This window comes from Lepisma saccharinum, chromosome 15 (assembly GCF_977018435.1).
Source record: "Lepisma saccharinum chromosome 15, izLepSacc3.1, whole genome shotgun sequence".
NCBI classification, from domain to species: domain Eukaryota; kingdom Metazoa; phylum Arthropoda; class Insecta; order Zygentoma; family Lepismatidae; genus Lepisma; species Lepisma saccharinum.
Window position 1 is genome coordinate 77,054,595 of NC_139243.1, and position 26,887 is coordinate 77,081,481.

Below are 26,887 nucleotides of genomic sequence, written 5' to 3' on the forward strand. Positions count from 1 at the left end.
TACACACTCAGCGAATTCATAACCCACAGACCCATGTTCGTCGTCAACACCACGAAGCGGAAGCAGGTGGTGGTCAACGATCAAACTAACATCAAGATCGTGTGCGAGTTCCACAATCCATTGCCCGAGGATACCGTGTGCAGCGTCATCCTGATTGCAGAGAAGTCCTTCGCGTACGACGTGAAGAACGAGAGGATGACGGAACAGTTTTAAAATTCATAAAAAAATTGCCACATACTAAAAAAAATCAACATCCAACACATTTTAGGTTATATAAAATTTGTGAAAACCTTAAAATACTGAAATATTAAAACAAACAGAGTCCCTTGTAGGTTAGTTTGGTGCGTAAATAAAAAATAATAATAATTTAAGTTATCACTTAGGATCGTAAAAAAAATTAAAAAATCGTAAGAAAAAAGGATAGGTTAAGTTATATCACGTAAGATCGTGATATACCTACCAAGTATGAGTGGGGAAAAAAATAGTGCAGTGATAATTTGTACTAAAACATCGCTAAGCGCTAAAACGTCGACAAAAAATTGTCAAAATATGTCAAAAACTGATATTCAATTGATAAAAAAAAAGGATACCTACAAAGTATGGCGTTGAAGCGCTCCAATTACACTACTTCTTTTGCATACTATGTTGGTTGTAAAATCGTATCAATCCCTAAGATTGTATGTTTATTTTATTAAGTCTCTCTGAACGCTTCATGTTGACCAGGGCATTCACTTGTTTTTCTCAGCTGTCACAAGCCTCTTAGGCATGTTTACAATGCATTGTGTTGTGCCATGCAAACCTCCTGAGCATTCAGGAAACAGGTAATACTTCTGGTTATGGTGTCAGCGGTTTGCATGGTAGCAATTATAATAAACACGATTCGGCGATTCGGCATCAAGGAAGAGCTCGATGGCCAGGGAATATAGAGGTGAGACAAGCTGGGAGGTGACGGACTTCGGAGATTGAGTGGGGAGAGAGAAGGTGGTCAGCAAGGCAGTAGGTGAGGAGTAGAACAACGCTCTGGTCGACAAATAGGAGAGAAGCTTACAGAGGACTTCGCTATTTTCATTCAGCTCAGAGACTTCAGTTAGACAGGTAATTATCCTACACCCAGCCATGATACAGGTTCAACGGTTCACAAAACCCAACGAGTGACCATTGTCTTTTCAGTAGTTTAATTCCTTTGTGTAATTTGTACCTTTCGCATGCCAAGCGATAACTCGTCATGCTAATGACGAGTGGTCTCATCAAGAGGATGAATGATGAGTAGTCTACATCACCCCATCGATTAACTGGTTCAGATCCCTTCATTCTATAGAATGACACGAAATTATAACTAAAACCAATAGTCGTTTAAATTTCATCATTTTGCCAATAGCAAAATGTTAACTTTTCGATTTTTGGATCGGCCTCCAAAATCGAAAATTCGTGTTATGTACGCCTGCGATTATTGTCGCTTCTTTCTCGTAATCTTGTTTTCCATGGAAAATACATTGTAAATACCTTGGCGCTTCTTCTTCTTTCCTCTTTTCCTGTAAATTAGAGATTTTGTGACATAATCTTATGCTTGTATTTTTGTACCGCTGGGATTCTATTTCATCTCATTTTACGTAATTTGATTACCTTTTAATAATTTAAAGCCGTACGAAAGACAATATTTTAAACACTTTTGATGTTATAATTTGAGACCTGTTGTTCGAACATTATTCTTCTTATCTTAATGACCTGCTTCTTCCTGTATAGTCTCTTCTTCCTCTTCTTCTTCAGCGTTCTCGTTCTCTTCGCCTGATCCGTCATCCCGGGGTTAATACTTCTTTATGCGTTGAATCGCTATAGAGTCAATAATTGTTTTGCCACCTTTATTTTCAAACTTGATCCTGTATGTATTGGGATTGTCCTGTTCAAGGATCGTTCCTGGTCCCTTGTAAAGTCCACTGAAGCACTTAGCGGTCCCGATTCTTTGGTTGGCATCGTACATCAACTCCTTGTCTCCTTGAGCTAAATGGATATTTTTCCTTTTCCTGTCATAGTATTTTTTAAGATTCTGGTGTCTCTTCTGTAGATTTTCGGCTGCTGCTGTTCTGGCTATTTCCAGAACTCGAAATCGAACTTCGTTTGCTACGTTCTGGCATGGGCTGTTGTTATGTAAAGCCTGTTCCCATGGTAATTTTGATTCAAAGCCGTGCAACAAGTAGAATGGAGAAAAACGCAAGTTCTGATTTTTCGTGACGTTATAGCTGTATACACTTGGTTGTAAGTAGTCCCACCAATTCGTGTGATTTGAGCTAACATAGTCCTTCATCATACTTTGTAAATCGCCATTATTTTCCTCCTGTAGGCCTAATAAATTATGCTGTGCAACATGGGCAAATTTGACCTTTATACCCAATTTGTCGTTTAATTTCTGGAATAGTTTTGAGGTGAAACCGGATCCTCTGTCCGTATATACCTCACTTACAGTACGATAGCGTAGTATTATTTTGTCGTATAAAAATCCTGCTGCTATACTAGCTGATGTATCGGCTACAGCCTTCGCTATCAAGTATCGGGTGTCAAAATCCGTGGCGGCGATAATATAACGGTGGCGTAATTCTCCCGATGCTGGAAAAGGTCCTGAAAAGAATGCGCTGGAATGGCCTTTGTGGCGGAAATGTACACAATTCTCCATATGGCAATCCCGTGATTCGTTTATTTTGCTGACAAGTGATGCATTCTCTTATCTTCTTTTGGATGAATCGCTTCATCTCGCTACACTCGTCCTAGAGCAGTGCTGTATGTTTTGCTAAAATCTAAGTCTGCTCCTCCAATTGGCAAACTGTGTATGGTTTCGATGATTCGGTCTCGCAATGGTTTTGGGATACACAAGAGCTCCTTTGTCTGTGCTGTCTGTACAATAGTCCGTCTTGAAATAAATGAAGTTAGGCTTGTCTTTGAACTGAGAGGGGGGGTTTGTTCCCCTCCTCTCCATTTTCCTGGTGTTCCAAAACTCTGATTATTGGGCCCAAAAAAAGGAGTCCTCGCGTTAGTGTTTGGCCACATCTACAGTGTCGTCCCAAAGTAGTTGGGTCCTGGGTTCGGACGGTTGTTCTTCGGTGTCGTTTTCTTCAAGGCTGATTCCACACTCCATGCCTAAAGGGTCCGCTATGTTCTGCGTTGTCTTTACATGGATAGGAGTAAATGAAAATTCTTCCAATAAAATATTCCACCTAATTAATTTCGAACTGAGATTTGTAGTTGATTTAATGTATGTTATGGCTTGGTGAAGATCGAAATGGGATTATATTAAAAATAAACGAAAGGATTTGAAAGCATATAAAATTGCTGTCAATTCTTGTTCGATGACACTAAGTTTTTTCTCACTTTCACTATGTACTCTGCTACAATAGCAGACTGGCTGGTATTCTCCTTGTGCATAAGGCTGCATGAGCATGCCACTGACCGCATGTGAACTTGCATCCGTAAACACTTTGGTATTATTTTCAGCACTGTAAGGAAGTAGGACAGGAGCGGAAATTAATGCTTCTTTTAGTTTTTCAAAAGCTGCTTGTTGTTCCGGGCCCCACGTGAACTTTTTGCCTTTGCCGAACAATTTCTATAAGGGCATAGCGATATCTGAAAAATGTTTGATGTATTTCCTTACGTATGAACATAGTCCAAGGAACATTCTAATTTTCTTGGTAGTAGTTGGAGTCCTGTAGTTTTTTTTATAATATTATCTTATCTAAAATTCTATATCCCTGGCGTCCCACATTGTGGCCAAGCGCTACTACCTCGCTGTAGGCAAAACTACACTTCTCGTAATTTAACTTTAAACCTGCCTTCTGTAAGCAAATGAACATTTGTTCTAGAGTCGTCAACATTTCTTCAAATGTGCTAGAAAATGTAAATAAGTCATCTACATAAAAAGCGAATTTACTTTTATCTAATCCGGAGCACGCTAGCTGTACACATTGTGTCATGGGCGCTGGTTAAGTAACGTGACCCATGGGACAAAAGTTCATGACAAATTGACCTTTGGATGTTATAGTGAAAGCGGTATACTGCTTGGAATCGTCCGATAATGGTATCTGAAAGTAGCCCGATTTTAAATCTGCCGTACAGTAATACTGTTTGCCACCCATATTGTGAAGAATTTCGGAAATATTCGGCAACGCTATGGCATCGAACACAGAAATTAAGAGCCCTAAGGTCCTGCACCATTCTATATTTACCGTTCTTTTTTTCACAAGTATGATGGAAGAGTTAAAAGGTGACGTAGCCGGACTTATAACGCCATTTTCCAAGAGAGTGTATATTTGTTCATTTATTTCTGAACGCAAGTGTACTGGAATTGGGTATGCTCGAACATGAAATTCAGAATCGTCTTTAAGTCTTATTTTATGGGTGTAATTTCTGGCCATTCCGATGTTCTGATCTGACCACGCAAAAACATTTATGTATTTTTCTAACTACTTTAAAAGTTTCTGCTTCTGATGAGGCTCCAGTGCTGGATTTATATCCAGTTTACTTATGTCTGGCATTATACTGGATTCGGTTCCGGATTCTCTGACTACATTAACCTGAGCACTTTCATCATTTCTTTCCTCACTTGAATTGGGGCTTTCCCAATTTTCAGCTGTACCAATGCGTGCCCCTTTCTGATTATGACATTATAATTATTAGGATTCTTGATCCAAATTAAAGGTGATTCTGTATTTAAGACAGCTCTGGGCACTAAGAACCCTGTTTTTGCCTGTAATTGCAAATCTAGTTCTAGAAAGCTTAATTTCTTGTCATTTGAATTTACAAGTTCTACTGGTACACACAAGTGAGTCCTGGGTTTCAGTCTAATTTTCTTAGAAGCGATATATTCCGGCACTAGAGCAGTACTCATCAGATTCGCAACTTTTACAGACACATGGAAGATTTTCTTGTGTTCAGTTCTAATCTGGTTTTGCGGAGGCGTTTCAAATCGCCGAAAAGTGAGCCGATTCTCATTAAAATCCAATGTTGCCTTTTGGCCCTTAAAAAATCATTACCCAGTATGGTCCCGTGTTCAAAATTTGGAACCACGCGAAATACATGTTTAAAATTGTGACCATTTATGGAAAATGTTAGTAGTGCAAGTGGGCGGTTTCTGCAACAGAAAATGAGGCTCGGTGAGGCTCGCAGTGTTGCCAGCTGCTTACTCGAAAAAATCACCAAGGTTTTTGTTGGTCTAACCTAACCTAAAGCAAGGAGCTGGCAATCTTGCTTGAGAGTTCACAAACCGGAAGTGAGGCTCGGTGAGGCTCGCAGTGTTGCCAACTTTTTACTCGAAAAAATCACCAAGGTTTTTGTTGGTCTAACCTAACCTAAAGCAAGGAGCTGGCAACGTTGCTTGAGAGTTCTGCAACCGAAAGTGGGACTCGCAGTGTTGCCAACATCTTACTCGAAAAAAATCACCAAGGTTTTTGTCTTGGTCTAACCTAACCTAAAGCAAGGAGTTGGCAACCTTGCTTGAGAGTTCTGCAACCGAAAATGGGAATCGCAGTGTTGCCAACTCCTCACTCGAAAAAAATCACCAAGGTTTTTGGTCTAACCTAACCTAACCTAAAGCAATGAGCTGGCAATTTTGCATGAGGCTTGCCTTACAGTGCATAAAGCAAGGTTGCCAACCTACTGGTACTTTTACCATGGCCTTTTACAAAAGAGAGAGGAGAGAGAGGGAAGAGTTAAACAACCGACAGCCCACCTACAGCTTTTTTTTTGGTCTAACCTAACCTAAAGCAAGGAGCTGACAACTTTGCTTGAGGCTTGCCTTACAGTGCATAAAGCAAGGTTGCCAACCTACTGGTACTTTTACCATGGCCTTTTACAAAAAAAAGAGAGGTGAAAGAGGGAGAGGAGGAAGAGTTAAACAACCGACAGCCTACCTACAGCTTTTTTTTACTTAGCAAAAGCTACTATTTTTTTAGGCTTAGCCAATTTATATACTGGCGTAACATACACACACTAAACAAGGAGAGTCGGCAACAAATATATACTGCCGTAAAAGAGAGAGAGGGATGGATGGCTGGCAACAGTGACGAGCGAATGCGCCATATCGTAATTTTCCAACTCCGTATATCGTGACCTTTGTAAACCTCTCTCGGGGACGATGTGCCACACACACACACACACACACACACACACACACACACACACACATACACACGCGCGCGCATATGTATTGTAACACAAACAAACAAACAAAATAATAATTGTTGTTTTTAAAATACCTGGCCCCTATAACCTCGCCAGGGTACGTGGTGCCCAACCAAAAATGTAAAAGTTTTCTAATGGCTGCGGTTGTAGATAACCGCACCTCTGTAGAGTTTCACGTGTTTTTTTTTCTATCTACAATCATATTTTTCTTATATATTTTTTTTTAATTTTTTTACAGGGTTGATTAAAGTACATATTTGAGGAAGACAACACTACCCATATATAAATAAACCCCCCAAACTAGCACCAATTAGAATTAGGCATTTTTGTTTTGTAAACACTCTACCACCAACAGATCACATATAAATAAACATACCCCCAAAAAAAATGCGCTCCATGAAAAGTTGTCCTGTGTGCAAGGAAACCAAATCAAGCCAAAATTTTGCAAGACATTGTCGTACCTGCGTGCCAGGCAAGCATTTGGCTGCCACTGAACTATGTTCCGGATGCAATATACAATTCACAATTGCGTATGTCAAGGAGCATAAGCTTAATTGTCTAAGCAAAAATACATCTGGGGCCCAGCCTTCGACCTCCACCAAGAGGAAGGCAGAAGCAGCCTCCATCAATGCACCACCCACGAAACGCGTCAAGCCTGTGGCGAAAGCGAACCAGACTGCTTTCGAGCGGTTGTTACAGGACTATGTCATCACTTCGGAGGGCTCATGCGACGTACGTAGCTTTTTGGAGAACGTGCAAGCCAAAATCATTTCCATCCTCGGCGATGCGCTTGCAACGCACTCCACTAAATTCTACGCATCGCTACGTTGCCAGTACAAGAAGCCGTCTGACGAAATTTACAGCTTCTGCCACAACACCAAGGCGAAGACGCTGCATCTGGCGGATGTCGACAACCTCGAGGTCATCTACAACCAGTTTAAAGATGAGCTGGTGGCAAAACAGGAGGAACATCAAGCTAAAGGCTCGGGGGGTTCGCTGTGTGGCGAGCCTCACGAACTGTGCGTCAAACTTTGTAAGTTCATACCTCTCTCCGCCTCCAGCTACATCCCCTTACCACCTACCATTGCGGCAAAGAAGGCCGTCCTGAACATTCAGAACAGTGACGCCAAGTGCTTTCTCTGGTCGGTGCTTGCAGCGTTGCACCCTGTCGACAGGAAAAGCCAACCACACCGAGTTAACCACTACGTACCCTACAAGTCAGAGCTGGAAGTTGCGATGGCTGGGATCGACTACCCGGTGGCGCTTTCGGACATTCGAAAGTTTGAGGTTCGTGCGCGGTTGGCCATCAACGTTTACGGTCTCACTGACAAAAATGCGGTGTACCCCATCAGGGTGAGCGACGTAGAGGACGATATGTGCGCAGGAAATTCACCTTCTGCTCATCAAGGACGAGACCCATCACCACTACACCCTCATCCGTTCCATCTCTCGGTTGGTGTCGAGTCAAAAAAGCAAGCATCGTGATAGCATAGAAGTTTGTCGAAGGTGCTTGTCAACTTTTGATAATCGAGAACAGCAGGACTACCAGCGCATCAGAGGTCCCAACATCGCTGCAGAGAAGCTTGCCAGCCACAAGCGCTACTGCAATGCCAACGAGCCGGGTGTGGCAGTCTTGCCCGAACCTGGCGCCGTGGAGCGTTTCCGCATGCACGGTGCCATGGTGGAGCACCCCGCTATCATCATCGCGGATTTCGAGGCCTTCCTCAAACCCCTGTCCACTTGCGATCCCGATCCCGAAGTTTCCTCCACCACCCCTTACCAACTCCACGAGGCATCCAGTTTCGCATACGTTGTGGTGCGACGAGACCAGCACATTGCCCCCGAGCCCTACGTGTACCGTGGTCCCGACGCAGCCAAACACTTCCTCGAGAGGATGGTTGTCGAGGCCAACGAGATAGGGAAGGTACTGTTGGCCCCCAAGTCTATGCTCCCACTGTCTCCCGACGATCAACGTAGACACGACGAGGCCATCGCTTGCCCTGTCTGCGTCAAGAAGTACACCGCCAACAACCGTAAAGTCCAACACCATGATCATTTTAACGGTAGGTATGTTGGTCCTTGGTGCAACGGATGCAACCTCATGGCTCGGGACCCGCGCTTCATCCCTGTGTTTTTTCATAATGGCTCGGGATACGACTTCCACCATCTGGTGCCTCACTTTGGCTACGACGACATGCGAATCAACGTCCTGGCGCAGAACGAGGAGCGTTACATTAGCTTGAGCAAGTGGGTGCGAATCTCAGAATCACACTCTACCGTCGAGCTTCGCTTCCTCGACTCCCTGAGGTTCCTCCCGGCCAGCCTCGATGCTCTCGCAGGGAAGCTTAGCGACGAGCAAATGCTCATCACCTCCGCGAACTTTCCGAACTTGGACGCAGGTCTCTTCAGGCGTAAGGGTGTCTACCCCTACGAATACATCACAGACCCTTCCAAGTTCGCAGACACGTCGCTACCTCCTCGAGCAAACTTCTATAGCAAGCTGCGAGGCTCGAACATCACCGACGAGGAATATCACCACGCCCAGTCCATGTGGCGCGAGCTGGGCTGTCGAACTCTCGGGGACTACCACGACGCCTACCTCAGACTTGATGTGACGCTCCTCGCCGACGTGTTCCAGACGTTCCGTGCAACTGCGAAGACCATCTACAAGCTGGACCCTGCATACTTCTACAGTCTTCCTGGACTGGCATGGTCGGCCATGTTTCTGGTGACGAAGATCGAGCTGGAGCTTCTTTCGGACGTGGACATGATGCTGTTTGTAGAACGTGCCGTGCGGGGTGGAATGGTCCAGGTGTCGCAGCGACACTCGCACGCCAACAATCACCACATGTCCACCGGTTACGACCCCTCACAACCGTCCAGCTACATCATGTACACGGACGTCAATAACCTCTACGGACACTCCATGATGCAGCCACTCCCCTTTAGAGGCTTCGAGTGGGCTGACCCTTCCAACTTCGACATCGAAAACTTCGACGATTCGGAACATGGGTTCTTCGCCGAGGTGGACCTTGAGTTCTCCGAGAAGCTGCAGGATTTGTTCTGCGATCTTCCCCCTGCACCCGAGTTCAAGTGTCCACCCGATTCCAACCAGAAGAAGCTCGTCATGGATTTCGGGCCCAAGAAGAATTACGTCCTGCACTACCAAAACCTCCGGTGGTTGATGAAGCAAGGGGTTACCGTCCGCACAGTACATCGAGTTTTGATGTTCGAGCATTCTCCATGGTTGCGTCCATATATTGAAGTCAACACGAAACACCGCACCGCAGCCACGTCCGAGCTTGATAAGGATTTCTTCAAGCTTATGAACAATGCGGTGTTCGGGAAAACCATGAAGAATGTACGGAATCGTGTAGATGTGAGGCTAATATCAAACAAAGCACAATGTCGCAGGCTCGTAGCAAACCCGTTATTCAAATCGAGGACTATTTATAACGAACAGCTTGCTCTGGTGCATATGAGGAAGGGCGAGGTGAAGCTCAACAAGCCAATTTATGTTGGCGCCTCAGTATTAGACCTGAGCAAGCTGCACATGTTTCAAATATATTATGGGAAACTACGCCAGCACTATAACGACAATATTAGCCTACTCTACACGGACACGGATAGCTTGGTGTACCACGTTCGCACGGACGACGCGTACGGGGATATAGCCACAGTTCCATCTTTGGTTAACCTTTTCGACACCTCGGGCTATCCCCAGCAAAACAAGTATGGTATCCTGGCCCGCAACAAGAAGGTGCCTGGCAAACTCAAAGACGAGAAGGACGGTGATGTAATTCTCGAGTTTGCAAATCTTCGCGCCAAGGCCTATGCCATCAAAGCCGAGGGCAGCGTTACCAAGAAGGCCAAGGGTGTCGGCAGACAGGTGGTTCGGGAGCATCTCGCATTCGAGGACTTTGTCGATTGCATCAAGACCAGGTCGTCGGTTCTAAGAGTAGAACAGCGCATCCAGAGCGTCGACCATGTGTTGACCACAAACAAAGTTAGAAAAATTGCGCTGGATCCCAACGACGACAAGAGGTGCGTCCTCGAGTGTGGTATTCACACATTGCCGTGGGGGCACTATCGCTTAGCAGAAAGCAAAACCTGCAACATATGTCCATCTTCAACAGAAGATCCATAAAAACAAAACAAAACAAAAAAAAAAAAACACTTTGACTGTCATTACAAAAAACTTTGACTGTATTCTTAAATAACCAGCATGCCTATGAATTTGTTCGGTTTCAAAAAACAGATCATTATGGAAACTATACCAGATCATGAAGTCTTACCTTCCGTGTTACCTAAACTCAACGGTCTGTTGATCATTCACCTCAACAGCATTTGGACGAAACTGAATGACGATGTGGGCAAGATGTTTTATGTTTTTAATAACAATTTACATTTCTACGAAATTCCGATCGACGGGAAACTTCAAATCACCGTGAATCCGGAAAACGCAGGCGAAATCAAAATTTCTACCGGCAAGAACATTTTTCGAATCAAGCACGACAAGATGCTTTCTAACATTACGTACGATGTTTCCGCAGGAGATTATCTTTACATGGAACTCCTCGGAGATTACGACAAACTTATTCCTCTCTTCGTAGAATTACGAATCGTCTATCCTATTATAAATAACCGTTAACCAAAAATGCCTCACGACATTTTCGGCAACACCAAGCGTGTAGACCACGCAGAAGAGATTCTCATGTTGGACATTCGAGTTAAGAAGTTGAGGACCGATTTGATCGCTTTGCAGGAAACCTTAAACAAAAGTTTAGAGTCGGAAATCGCTACGCTCCAAACGCAATGTCTCGACCCCATTCTGAAAATCGATTCCGAACTGAAGACGCTGATAAAAAATTATGTCGACGTACCTTCTTACGACAACGTTCAAAATATACAGTTGAGCGTGGATTCGCTTCAAAATGATTTGGCCAAATTACAGCAATTTCAATCGAAAAATGAAGATTTGGAAAAATTGAAACTCGAAATCGAAGAACGAACTTCCGCAATCGAAAAGAATTTCTCCGAACTTCAAACCGTGGTGAACGATATAGACGCAGAACGCTTGCATGTCGTTGTTTCCAAATTACAAGAAGAATTCACCAGCACGTTGGAAGAAATTAAATCCAAGTTGCAGACTTTGCAAGATACAATGACGAACCTACCATCGTCGGACGAACTGCAGGTCATCGGTAAAAGCGTTGCGAACATAAAAATTCAATTCGAGGCCTATCAAGATTTCGAACACATTCAAACCACCATCGCCACGCTTCAGGCGTCCTTGGAATTGATCAACGAAGAAATTAAAAATATTCACGCTGAAGCGAGAGCGTTGACGAGCATTCAAGACACGTTAAGCACGGTTCAGCAGAAGATCGAATATTTAGAAAATTTAAACGTCGAAACGAATCTCGCTCATTTTCATCACGTACTGGACAACATACAGGGTGACTTGGAATCGTTACGGACGAGCGTGCCTTCGAGCGAAGATTTGGAAAAATTGAAAACGGCGGTGACGGCACTATCCGAATCGAACGACATCAAAAGCTCATTGAGCGATCTCGAGAGTAAAGTGGCCAATCTCCCCACCTCCAAAGAATTGCACGCTTTGAAAAGAAACATATCTCGAATGCTGAAACGACTGGAAACGGAAACGGCGAACGTGGAAGAGATTCGAGACGAAATTAGTTCGCTGGTGTTGACGCTGCCTACTTCGCAGAGCGTCACGGATCTTCACACGCAGTTTACAGAGATGCGAAGCATCGTGAACGATCTTACCGAGAAGAGCTCGAAATTGAATCAAGTCGAGAACCTTCAGAACATCGTCGTCAACATCAGAGATCAAGTCGGAGTGCTGGAATCAACGCAGGAATCGACGCTGGCCTCTTTCGGTGCCAAGTTGCAAGAACTCAACGAAAGCTACAAGCAGTTGAACGTGGAAGTGAAAATCAAACCGTCGTTTTCTGCCGTAACTGATACCATAGTCGAGCATTTGCTGCCCATTGAAATAAAACTCGGACAAGTTCACAGTAATCTGCTCGGCGTCGACACTAAATTCGCTAAACTGCATTCTCTGCAAGCCATCGAAATCAACAGCGTTCCCAATCAACAGAGAATCTCCACGTTCGTCGAAGGTAACAAACTGTACATGTTACATCCTTATCATCCGTACTACAAGTTTCTCCTCGATGGCACGATTCAGATAAACGAATTCTCGTACTGGTCTCACGGTAGAAAAGCTAGCGTTCCCACCATGACTTTGATATCGAATCGTGGTGTCCAGAAAGCAGGAAACATTCCTCTGGCACGTTGGAACGAAACGCGCAACATATATGAAATACACGAAGACGAAGATCTCACCGTTTTCGACGTGAGTGCCGGCGATAAGCTGATCATTCAAAACACGAGCGAAGTGCCACCCTCTTTGAATCCCATCACGCTTGTGCTTCTCTTGAAACGTAATCTCTAAAAAAATGTCTAGGCAAGCCATCGTCGAAGAATTGCATAAACCTGCACGCCGCAACTACGAACGTTTGGCTGTGGTAACCAAGGGAATCGACGACCTCTGGCAAAGTGACCTCGTGGAGATGAGTAGCGGCAATTTGAAAAACGTGCATAAATTGAACAAGGGCAACAAGTACCTTCTCACCGTCATAGACACGTTTTCAAAATTCGCATGGGCTCTACCTTTGAAGGCGAAAACGGGAACGTGCGTCACGGAAGCATTCAAGACAATTTTTCGCGAAAGCGGCGGCAGACGACCACGGTTTCTGCAAACGGACAACGGTAAAGAATTTTACAACGCCGTATTCCAAAAGTTTATTCAAAAACACAAGATTCGACATTATTCGACCTTCAGTCACATCAAAGCCAGCATCGTGGAAAGATTCAATCGAACCTTGAAAACACACATGTGGAAACGATTCACGCTTTGGGGAAATTACAAATGGGTCGACATCCTGCCGGAACTCGTCGACACCTATAATGATACGGTACACAGAACGATAGGCATGAAGCCAGCCGACGTTACCAAGTCCGACGAGCAGCGTTTAATTTCTACAGTTTACTGTCCAAAGTACACACCCACGACAAAAAAAGCTAAATACAAAATTGGAGACCAGGTGAGGATCAGCAAATTCAAACGCACCTTCGAGAAGAGATTCACAAAAAATTGGAGCACGGAAATTTTTACCGTAGTTCGAGTTCTACCCGGAAACCGACACACGTATATAATAAAAGATAGTAGCGGCGAGATTTTGAAAGGAAGATTTTACGAAGAGGAACTCTCTAAAACAAAACACCCCGACACGTACCTCATCGAGAAAGTATTGCGTAGGAAAGGTGACAAACTTTTGGTCAAATGGCTGGGACTTCCGGAAAAGAGTTGGATCGACGCGAACGAAGTGATCTTGTAAGTACGTGGAACGTGGTGAAGCGTCTACCGGATCCGGAAAGTCAAACGAGAAAAAAAAGAACGGTGAGTTGCTTCCCGACAGCATCCGCTGTCTGATCGTAGGTCCTTCGGGGTGTGGGAAAACGACACTGCTCGTGGACAATTTTCTCCTCGCACCGAATTGGTTAGATTGGAAGAACAGGCACCTGTACGTGTTCTCGAAAAGTTTGGAGCAATCCAAATACCAGCAACTGATGAAACTGTACGATGGTCTGGACATTGCAACGTTCGCCTCGGAAATAAAACCACTCGACGATTGTCGTGAAAATTCAGTCGTTGTGTTCGACGACGCCATCCTGGAAAATCAAAATGAAATTCGCAACTTTTTCACGCAAGGTCGTCACAAAGAAATGGATTGTTTTTACCTAGCTCAAACGTTTTCCAAAATTCCAAAACAGTTAGTGCGCGACAACGCTAATTTCATATGTTTGTTTCGTCAAGATCACACCAACCTCAAGCATGCGTACGATGACTACGTAGGCGGAGACATGAACTACAATCAATTTTCGGAAGGCTGCTCTACTTGCTGGAACGGTGACAATTTCGGATTTGTGACGATCGACATGACGAGAAAACCTAACGATGGAAAATACAGAAACAAAATCAACGACTTTCTAAACGTTGCAACGTTGTGAGAAACGACGTGTATAAATAACGTCATGACGAAACGAAAAATCGAAGACGAAAATCTCAAGCTTCGCGATTACCTCGCGAAACGCTTCAAAGGTTGGAAATCCGAGAATCGCGGATTCTACGAAGAGAAGAAACGTCAGGATCAACCTGTGATCGATGCCATCAGCGGTCTAGGTAAAGAAATTAAAAGTGTCACGGAACAAAATAAAAATTTGATTAATGAACTCGTACCGCTCGCAGCTAAAAGTTACGCCGTACCCACGCCTATTTCGAGCATTCCTTCGACGCCGTTCGAACTGAAGAAAGTAGAGTAAATTTGTGACTCCCACGACAACTTTGATTTCTTGACCAAACGACTACAAAAAGTTGAAAAACTCACTTTCTCTCCCCGTTCCGCGCCTCATTTATTACGCTGACGACGTTTCACGGGCGCAAAAAGGCAGTGATGAGTGAAAGATGAGCTCTCATCCCCTCATCCTCTCATCTTTCTCATTCTCTTTTTATTCTCTTTTTATTCTCTCATCTTCCTCTCATCCTCCTCTCATCCTCCCATCTTTCTCTTATCCTCTTATTTTTTTATTTTCTTATTTTCTTATTTTTTGAAAGATGAGTGCATCTTATCGTAATTTTCCAAGTCTGGGACCAAATGTTTATATATCACGACCTACGTAAACCTCTATTCTCATTCTCTCATTCTCTCATTCTCTTATTTTTTGAAGGATGAGTGCACTTTATCGTAATTTTCCAAGTTTGGGACCAAATGTTTATATATCGTGATCTTCGTAAACCTCTCTTCTCATCCTCTTATTCTCTCATCCTCTCATTCTCTCATTCTCTCATTCTCTCTACCTTTAGAATATTGTCGTCAACATTAGAGATGAAGTTGGAGTGCTGGAATCAACGGGGCCAAATGTTTATATATGGTGATCTTCGTAAACCTCTCTCTCGGGGGGGAACGATGTGGCATATACACACGCGCGCGCTTTCATCCTCTCATTTTCTGATTCTCTTATTCTCTCATTCTCTCATTCTCTTATTTTCTCATCTTCTTATTTTTTGAAAGATGAGTGCACCTTATCGTAATTTTCCAAGTCCGGGACCAAATATTTATATATCGTGATCTTCGTAACCTTTTCTATCGGGGAACGATGTGACACACACACACACACACACACACACACACACACACACACACACACACACGCGCGCGCGCGCGCGCACGCAGGCATATGTATTGTAACACAAACAAACAAACAAATAATAATTGTTGTTTTTTATGGATGCCTGGCCCCTATAACCTCGCCAGGGTGCGTGGTGCCCAACCAAAAATGTAAAAGTTTTCTAATGGCTGCGGTTATAGATTACCGCACCTCTGTAGAGTTTCACGTGTTTTTTTTTCCCCCCAAACTTCCATGAAACCCTACAGAGGACCTCCGTAATGCATGCAACGTGTACTAACGACTCTAGTGTTATTTGATATAGAGTTTTATTGTGAGATAGATAAAAATAATTATGTTTATTATAATATTTTCTTGATGAAGATGGAGAATGTATGTGTGTGTTACAAATAAAGTTGCATGCTTATTTTTTTAGTGTGTGTATATGTTTTTGATGTTTCGACAGCATCTGAAACGATAAAAAAAAATTTTATTGTTAATTTTCACGTGTAAAAAACAACAACAAATTTTTTTTGTGCAAATTTTCTGATTGTCTCGTGCTATAGTGCAAAAAAGATATTGTAGCTGATAGCTAATGAAATTGACATTTGTAACTGATCTGAACTAGTGAAATTCGTATTGTGCTATTGTAACTGATTGTGCTAGTGCAGAAAATTTCTTATTATGCAAGAAAAGATGTTAAAAACTTGTTAAAACTGCTCTGTGACCCTCTCATTCTTCACGTCGTAGGCGAAGGACTTCTCTGCAATCAGGATGACACTGCATAGGGTATCCTCGGGCAAGGCATCGTGGAACTCGCAGACGACCTTGATGTTGGTTCGATCGTTGACCACCACCTGCTTTCTCTTAGATGTGTTGATGACGGTCATGGGTCTCCGTGCTTTGAATTCGCTGGGCGTGTAGTACATGTCCACACTTCCCTCGGTCACGCGTTTGTAAGCCGAAAACGCTTCGTAAAGTTTGAGGTAATCGTTTTTGGTCACGTCAAGATTGTAATTCTCGCGCGGGAACACTTCATTGCGTCCATTCTTCAGATAAACGTTCTTGATCTTGCAGTCGTCGAATTTGCTGGAATCTTTTTCCTGATTTTTGTCCCTCCCGGTCTGAAAGAGCACTACGACGAAATCTGGCATGTCGAACTGTATGTTGTTGAACTGCGTCGTCACGTCGAATTCCATGTGACTTCCGGACGCCATCTTTTGCACGCACTGGTAACCGTGAAAGTGAATCGGCACCTGGAAACTTTTCAAGATCTCCGCTTTGTACTTGAGGGCGTAGTTCGTTTCGTATTCCACCACCGGCATTCTCAATTCCATGCTTTGGATGACGCATTTCGCTGCTTCGGGTAAAGTGTTGGCTATCGGCGTGGTGCCGTCCGGGCCCAAAGTAGCGTATCGCATTAGTGCGTCGTTGTCGTTGGCCGCTCTTCGAAACGTGACTCTCAGTCCTCCCTTCCACATGATCTCCTTGTAGTCCGAGAAGAATCCTGGAAGCAGACGCATGGGAAAGAGCACCGTATGACTTCTCGTCGATATTTTGGTCCCGGCTTCGAATCCTCCTGCTTGATAGTATGCTGCGTCTGTTTTGGATAATTTCAATGTTCCCACTGCCGTCGACGTGATGCCTGGATAATCTATTCTGTCGATGACGGTGTTGTGTTTCCTCACCTCCACCTGCGAGAACAGGTGAGGCACGAAGTTGTCTACGAGTATCAAGTTTGCTGCTGCGGGAAACGTGTCTCCGCTTTCTTTCTTCACCACGTCGAATTGAAGGTAGAGGTCCGCTCTGTGAGGATGAATGAACCCATCGCCTACGTCAACGTCGTATTCGATCTCCCTGTTCGCCTCGTTGAGATTGGCGAACGTGCGACGGTTGGGAGGGAAAGATTGCAATTCGTAACTTTCGATTTGCTCCATTTTTTTTTCACTATGTATGTTATTTATTATACGTTGATCTCCACGATGGCAGTAGTTGTTGCACCTGCGAAATCCACCACGTCTCCTTTCTCGTTCGTCACCACCAACTCTATGTCGTCTATGCGGTTGCGACATACTGGAAAATAGATCGGCGAAGAGGGCGTGTAGATGATCGGTTCCATGAATTCGGAACTTGGTTTGAAAGTGGCTATGATTCCCGTCTGCTTGTGACTTCCTAACAATCCGTCCGAGGATTTCGTGATCATACCTTCTGCCACGTTGCAGTGTACGTTCAGAGTCTCTATGGCCAAAAATTTAGGAATGTTTGTTGCCACGTGCTTGATGCCAGCTTCGAGTTTTGTGTTGTTCTCGAAACCTAAAAGTTCTCCTATGGTGCCCAGGTCCACGGTCTCCGTCGCCGACAGGATTTCCACTCTGTGCGTGACCGAATTTTGAGAAAGATACGTGCCTTTGGGTAATTGAGCTTGCAAAGTAGAAAGGTTGTATTGTCCTGGCGTGACGACGATATGTTCGCTTCCGACGCTAATTTTGTTGTTGTGCTGCGTAACATTGGGTATGAGGTACATGCTGTAGAATGCACGCAGAGCTATGGATTTAGGATAGACGATGTCGTCGTGCAGCGTGAGTTTCAAGATTGAAGATTCGCTCGTGAGATGGAACACGCCCATCGTGTTTCAGATTCCACAATGCTTTCTGAAAATGTTCCACTGAGGGGTTATTTATTTTAGACATGTATGCGAGAACGGAAAGGCATAGGTGGCCGCAGTTAACATCGGTGAAACCCTGGATGCGTTTGTCATTGTAGTAGAGGTTGGCAACACTGAGATACTTCACCAACCTGGCAGGTGGTGTGCCACCGAACGAATCGAAAACAAATGCATTGTTATCGTCAATTTTGAGGTAGCATATCCAATGTGTACCAGGATTTTTGTAACTGTCCAGGTTGACCACGCCATACTCCTTTTTCTTCACAGCAGAGGGTAGAGAATCGGACATGAAAACACCCCTGAAGTGTTTGATTTGTAACGGTCCGATCAGAGATTCAATATCGAAGTTGGACAGGGCTTCTTCTTTTTTTTATATTTCTTCAAAGCATCGAGGTTGCTTTTTTGTTTTTTGGTTATACCTTTCCCCTTCTTCTCCATGGCCAGGTTGTGACGTTTCTGTTCTTTCAACTCTGCCTTGTTCTTCTTCGAGTCGATGACGGTTTTCGCAATGGCGGCACTTCCGCCGGCCAAACTTCCAACGGCCCCCAATGCTGCCAGGATGGCCGGGATGCTGAATATGAAACCTCCGATCTTTTGCTGTTTCCGCGAACGCTGCAATCTTTTCAATTGAGGTGTGCTGAGCAGCAATTTCATTCCATGTCCTTTCGACAAGCAAGAACGTTTCTTCTCGCGTTGTTTCTTGGTGAGTAACCCATCGAGGGTACCTAGATTTTTTAGATTCGAATATGGTATCTGGTACACAACACCCTTGGGCTTCATGTTGATGCTCTATGTGTTATTTTCGCGGTATGTTATTTATATATATTCTGAGATTTTTTCTTGTGTAGTTTTTTTACGGTATGTTATTTATATATAAATATTCTAAGATTTTTTTTCACGGCCCCGCAGTCGCTACACAAATTCTATTACGTGCTTTGTTTTCTTGCCAAAAAGTTCCTTTGTCCCCTTGTACACGATTCGAGTTTTGTTCTCGATTAAAATAGATAGCTTCTCGTCCGATAACATATTAACATATCGATCTGGTAAAAATAAACTGTATTGTGCGTTGAGCAACAGGCGTACCTTGGGGCCATACTGGGTAGAAACGATTGAACCGGAAGTTATCGTGTAAGATTTGTCGACTTCCAATTCCCGAATTTTTACATACTCGACTGACAAATTTAGCATTTGTTTTAATGCTTGGAGATCACTCATTTTTTCAGTTGTCATATCGAAGAAGAGAAAAATTTCAGTGTGTGTGTTAGAGAAATTTAATTGTTTTTCACGATGTGTGTTATTTATATATACCGAAGATTATTTTTTTTCACGATGTGTGTTATTTATATATCAAGTTTTTTTGACACGTATATATATATTATTATTTTTTAACAGAGGAAGAAAGTTCGTGCTTCGGAAAACGCGAGGATGTGCGTAGTGATATCTTCCGTCTCCTGCATAGACTTGTACCAATCTACTGTGTACCATCTTCTTCCCTGCCTTGCCTCGTACAGTTCGTCCGACCTCTCCTCCAATTTTTCCCCTGCAGCCGAAAGCAGAATGTTGAGATCACCACACCTCAGGCCGCTGATCTCCCGAAGATGGTTCTTGAGAACCATTTCACAAGGGATGCGAAATTCCGGCGTTGTTCTTGCTATGATTAGAAGTTTATTAACATCTCCGTTTACTATCTTTTTGAATATTTTAGATAGTAGCTCGGGTGGCAAATCAGTTATGCAAGCCATGTTGTTTTTTACTGTATGTTATTTATATACCCCACCCCAATTTTTGTTTCGTGTTCATGGCGATGGTGGTACCCAGTGCGGCGACCCGTTCACCCAGCGATGCGTCTCTGCTGACGAATCTTTCGAAAGCTGCGTGCTCTAACTTTCTGTCTGCTTCGTGACGTGCATCCAGATCCGTCTGCGTGGTGTTGTAAGCAATGTCGTGATCTTTGCATGCCGCGTCCAACGGATTCACACCCTTGTCTCCTCTCTCCAATCTTTTCTCGAGTTTGGTACCCGGTCCGCAGTACTGGTAGCCAGGTAAATGCATCTCGAAAGGTAACTTGTTGATGATGTCGTTCACAAGCCCCTTTCCTTCGGCCACGTTCCAAAATTTAGGAGGCAGCGTGTTGATGATTTTGATGAGGTAACCTATGCCCTTGTCGTCGTTCACGATGAAGTTGGAAAGTTTCGTGCTGATCATGTCCACGATGCCAACCTTCTCGTTGTAGAAATTATGGTTGCCTGCATTCTCTTCGCCGGTATCACCAACAATCGGTCCACGAGTTTCCTCACGTCGTCCACCCAAACGAATTCTTTGGGTAACGTGTTGTAGCGTTTGACGCCGCTGCCTGTTTTGACCTGGTTCCAAATCGGTTTGATGAGATTCCTGTACTTCTCGCCGCTGCTCGATTTCACCCTATTCTGCGAGGCGTCGTTGTTTTGGTACAAGGCATCCGTCATGATCAGAATTTCCTTGTAACTCTGGTAATCTTCGTCGGTATAATCTTTCGGCTGCTTTTTGGCAACGAGTTCCCACAGTCCCACCGTACCCGGATACCTGTTCCAACTATCCTTGTCGCCTAAATTGACTTTAATGTCGTTGCCTTCGAAGGTTACCTTCGATTTCCCAATCTTCCACACCACACCGCCACCTTCGCTGGTTTCCATGCTGGGATACAATCCAAACACTTCATCCTTGTCGAATTTCCCTGTACTCAGGTAGTCTCGTGCCAAAGGTCCCAACTCGATTTTATCCGAAGACGACGACGTGCTGCCTATGGCTCGACGTCGTGCCGGTGCATCCTTCAGTTCGAACGGCGTCGAAGGAATGCTTGAAATGGGCGTGGGTACGGCATAACTTTTAGCTGCGAGTGGTACGAGTTCATTAATCAAATTTTTATTTTGTTCCGTGACACTTTTAATTTCTTTACCTAGACCGCTGATGGCATCAATCACAGGTTGATCCTGACGTTTCTTCTCTTCGTAGAATCCGCGATTCTCGGATTTCCAACCTTTGAAGCGTTTCGCGAGGTAATCGCGAAGCTTGAGATTTTCGTCTTCAATTTTTCGTTTCGTCATGACGTTATTTATATACGTCGTTTCTCACAACGTTGCAACGTTTAGAAAGTCGTTGATTTTGTTTCTGTATTTTCCGTCGTTGGGTTTCCTCGTCATGTCGATCGTCACGAATCCGAAATCGTCACCGTTCCAGCAAGTAGAGCAGCAGCCTTCCGAAAATTGATTGTAGTTCATGTCTCCGCCTACGTAGTCATCGTACGCATGCTTGAGGTTGGTGTGATCTTGACGAAACAAGCATATGAAATTAGCGTTGTCGCGTACTAACTGTTTTGGAATTTTGGAAAACGTTTGAGCTAGGTAGAAGCAATCCATTCCTTTGTGACGACCTTGCGTGAAAAAGTTGCGAATTTCATTTTGATTTTCCAGGATGGCGTCGTCGAACACAACGACTGAATTTTCACGACAATCGTCGAGTGGTTTTATTTCCGAGGCGAACGTTGCAATGTCCAGACCATCGTACAGTTTCATCAGTTGCTGGTATTTGGATTGCTCCAAACTTTTCGAGAACACGTACAGGTGCCTGTTCTTCCAATCTAACCAATTCGGTGCGAGGAGAAAATTGTCCACGAGCAGTGTCGTTTTCCCACACCCCGAAGGACCTACGATCAGACAGCGGATGCTGTCGGGAAGCAATTCGCCGTTCTTTTTCTTCGTTTGACTTTCCGAATTAGGTAAACGTTTCACAACATTCCACGTACTCATAGAATCACTTCGTTTGAATCGATCCAACTTGTTTCCGGAAGTCCCAGCCATTTGACAAACAGTTTGTTGCCTCTCTTGCGCAAAACTTTTTCGATAAGGTACGTGTCGGAGTATTTAGTTTTAGAGAGTTCCTCTTCATAGAAGCGCCCCAATAAAATTTCACCGCCACTGTCCTTTATTATATACGTGTGACGGTTCCCGGGTAGAACTCGAACCACGGTAAAAAGTTCAGTACTCCAGTTTCGTGTAAAACCCCTGTCGAACGTTCGCTTCAATTTACTAACCCTCACCTGTTCTCCAATTTTGTATTTAGCTTTTTTTGTCGTGGGCGTGTACTTTGGACAGTAAACGCTAGAAATTAAACGTTGCTCGTCAGACCTGGTAACGTCAGCTGGCTTCATGCCTATCGTTGCGTGCCGTGTGTGATTATAGTCGTTAACAAGTTCCGGAAGAATAGTGACCCACTTGTAGCTTCCCTGAAGCGTGAAGCGTGACCACATGCGCGATTTCAGAGTGCGATTGAATCTTTCCACGATGCTGGCCTTGACGTCAGTGAAGGTCGAGTAATGTTGAACGTTGTGTTTCTGAATAAACTTTTGGAATACGGCATTGTAAAATTCCTTCCCTTTGTCCGTGTGCAGAAACCGTGGTTGTCTGCCGCCGCTTTCGCGAAAAATTGTCTTGAATGCTTCCGTGACGCATGTTCCCGTTTTCGCCTTCAAAGGTAGAGCCCATGCGAATTTCGAAAACGTGTCTATGACGGTGAGGAGGTACTTGTTGCCCTTGTTCAATTTATGTACGTTTTTTAACTTGCCGCTACTCATCTCCACGAGGTCACTTTCCCAGAGGTCGTCGATTCCCTTGGTTACCACAGCCAAACGTTTGTAGTTGCGGCGTGCAGGTTTATGCAATTCTTGGACGATAGCTTGCCTAGACATTTTTATTATTTTTAGAGATTACGTTTGAAGAGAAGCACAAGCGTGATGGGATTCAAAGAGGGTGGTACTTCGCTCGTGTTTTGAACGATCAGCTTATCGCCGGCACTCACGTCGAAAACGGTGAGATCTTCGTCTTCGTGTATTTCATATATGTTGCGCGTTTCGTTCCAACGTGCCAGAGGAATATTTCCTGCTTTCTGGACACCACGATTCGATATCAAAGTCATGGTGGGAACGCTAGCTTTTCTGCCGTGAGACCAGTACGAAAATTCGTTTATCTGAATCGTACCATCGAGGAGAAACTTGTAGTACGGATGATAAGGATGCAACATGTACAGTTTGTTACCTTCGACGAACGTGGAGATTCTCTGTTGATTGGGTACGCTGTTGATTTCGATGGCTTGCAGAGAATGCAGTTTAGCGAATTTAGTATCGATGCTAACGAGGTTGCTGTGAAGCTGACCCAGTGTGTTTTGTACGGGCACCAAATGCTCGACTATGGTATCCGTTACGGTAGAAAATGACGGTTTGATTTTCACTTCCACGTTCAACTGCTTGTAGCTTTCGTTGAGTTCTTGCAACTTGGCACCGAAAGAGGCCAGCGTCGATTCCTGCGTTGATTCCAGCACTCCAACTTGATCTCTGATGTTGACGACAATGTTCTGAAGGTTCTCGATTTGATTCAATTTCGAGCTCTTCTCGGTAAGATCGTTCACGATGATTCGCATGTCTGTAAACTGCGTGTGAAGGTCGGCGACGCTCTGCGAAGTGGGCAGCGTCGACACCAACGAGGCAAGTTCGTCTCGAATCTGTTCCACGTTCGCCGTTTCCGTTTCCAGTCGTTTCAGCATGCGTGATATGTTTCTTTTCAAAGCGTGTAATTCTTTGGAGGTAGGGAGATTGGCCACTTTACTCTCGAGATCGCTCAACGAACTTTTGATGTCACTCGAATCGGATAGTGCCGTCACCGCCGTTTTCAATTTTTCCAAATCTTCGCTCGAAGGCACGCTCGTTCGTAACGATTCCAAGTCACCCTGTATGTTGTCCAGTACGTGATGAAAATGAGGAAGATTGGATTCGACGTTCAAATTTTCCAAATATTGGATCTTCTGCTGAACTGTGCTTAACGTGTCCTGAATACTCGTCAACACACTTGCTTCAGCGTGAATATTTTTAATTTCTACGTTGATCAACTCCAGAGACGCCTGAAGCGTAGCGATGGTGGTTTGAATGTGTTCGAAATCTTGATAAGCCTCCAGTTGAATTTTTATGTTCGCGACGCTTTTACCGATGACCTGCAGTTCGTCCGACGATGGTAGGTTCGTCATTGTATCTTCCAAAGTCTGCAACTTGGATTTGATTTCTTCCAACGTGCCGGTGAATTCTTCTTGTAATTTGGAAACGACGACATGCAAGCGTTCTGCGTCTATATCGTTCACCACAGTTTGAAGTTCAGAGAAATTCTTTTCTATTGCGGAAGTTCGTTCTTCGATTTCGAGTTTCAATTTTTCCAAATCTTCATTTTTCGATTGAAATTGTTGTAATTTGGCCAAATCATTTTGAAGCGAATCCACGTTCAACTGTATATTTTGAACGCTGTCGTAAGAAGGTACGTCGACATAATTTTTTATCAGCGTTTTCAGTTCGGAATCGATTTTCAGAATAGGGTCGAGACATTGCGTTTGGAGCGTAGCGATTTCCGACTCTAAACTTTTGTTTAAGGTTTCCTGCAAAGCGATCAAATCAGTCCTCAACTTCTTAACTCGAATGTCCAACATGAGAATCTCTTCTGCATGGTCCACACGCTTGGTGTTGCCGAAAATGTCGTTAGGCATTTTTGGTTAACGGTTATTTATAATAGGATAGACGATTCGTAATTCTACGAAGAGAGGAATAAGTTTGTCGTAGTCTCCGAGGAGTTCCACGTAAAGATAATCTCCTGCAGACACATCGTACGTAATGTTAGAAAGTATCTTGTCGTGCTTCATTCGAAAAATGTTCTTGCCGGTAGAAATTTTGATTTCGCCTGTGTTCTCCGGATTCACGGTGATTTGAAGTTTCCCGTCGATCGGAATTTCATAGAAATGTAAATTGTTATTAAAAACATAAAACATCTTGCCCACATCGTTATTTATTTCCGTCCATATACTATTAAGATGTACAATTAGTAGACCATTGAGTTTAGATAACACGGAAGGTAAGAGGTTATTAGAATTTGGTGATGGGGTGTCCATCTTGCTTTGTTTGCGAAAACCAAAGAGATTCATTGTCCTTGTTAGTTATTTAACACATTGTGCTTTTTTGCTATTCTTCAAAACATACAGAGGAAAAGAATGAAGGAGGGAGCCCTCGGGCGATGAAAAGTTGCAACCTGTTATTATGTTGTTAAGCCCGCTCCAAACCAAGGCTCATTAAATTCAACTCTTATTTTTCATCGCCCGAGGGCTCCCTCTTTCATTCCTTTCCTCCGTATGCTATTCTTCTTCAAAAACACAGCGGACTTCATGGCTATGAGGTTACGGTTAACACACGTCACATTTATCGCTTTTATTGTAGTGCCCCCACTCTCGCGTGTGGATTTGACAATTGAGAACACGTAACTTGTTGTCCGTTGCATCCAATGCCACCTTGGTTACGCGCGTCGTGTACAAATCATGCAATTTACTTGCAATGCGATGATCGGTGCTGAGTTGCCTTTTACCATGAAAAAGGCATTCTTTGTAGTCTTGCATGCTAAATTTGCTGGTACTTATTTTTCCCACCCCCTTCGCTTTCTTGATCTCTTTTTCTTCTGTAATCTTTACACAGTACATTTTGGCACGAAGCCCCGCAAATTCGCTGCTGTAATTACCAGCCGCTTCATCTTTGAACTTTCCAATCGTCATTTTGTTTTCTGTCGAATGCAAGTGATGGCCTGGTGGTAAGTTGCTAAAATCAAACAGATGCTTCATCTTAGTCAGATCATGTTCGAGGTTTGGTGTTTGGATTAGAAAAATGAAGCTATCCGTATCAATGTAGCATATTTGGATGTTATCTCCATAAAAGGGTTGAAACTGATCGTAGTACGATTGGTACATGTGCAATTTTGATAGTTCAAGGACGGTGGCACCTATGGCAATCGGCTTGTTGAGCATCACTTGCTTCTTGTTCCTCTCAACGAATACTAGATTCTCGTCGAAAATAGTGAAGTTTTTGAAGTAGGGGGACGCGACGATCTTCTCAAATTTCTTTTCGTCCGTGACCAACATTGCATCGATGTAATTACGCACGTTCTCCATCGTCTTGCCGTAGATGGCGTTATTAAACAGTTTGTACAGATCCTTGTCTGCAGGCGATGTCGATTGCGCTCTGCGTCGCGTGTTCTCGGCTATGTACGGTTCGAGCCACTTGCTCTGTCGGAACTTCAATCCTCTATGAACTTTCTTCAACTGCAGGCCGTGACTTATGTAAAATTGGAGGAGTCGGTAGTGCAGAACGTAATTCCGCTTGTTCTCCATGCTTAGTATGAGTTTTGGCTCCGATCCTCCAGGTGGCTTCTTTTTGGAGGGGGCCAGGGCCAATCCATGATGTTTCTCGTAAAGTGTTTCGGGATAATCGAGATCCACTTCCAAGAAACAGCCCCATTCGTTATCTTCGCTCCAGTTGAGAAAATCCTCGCAGGAGAGTTCCTCTTCGGTCATCCACGCGTAGTCGCTGATGGGAAGACACTGGGACATGGAGTGGCCGTACAGGTTGTTGACATCCCAGTAGACAATGTAGGTGTTGGGCTTCGATGCATCGTAACCAGGCGTATGAGGATTGTTTGCCTGAGCATGGCGTCGGGGACATTGGACGATGCCACCGCGTATCGCACTCTCCATGAAAGCATACTGTTCCTTCTCTGCGATGAGGCCCAGTTCCACCTTGGTGTATTTCATCATCGATTCCCAAGTCAATCCCGGCGTGGTGAAGAAATACGCAGGATCCAACTTGTATATCGTGATGCATCTCTTACGAAACGATTCGAAAATATCCATCAGAAGTGTCACGTCCAATTTCAGATAAAGATCGTGATAATCGCGAAAAGTTTGGCAATTGAA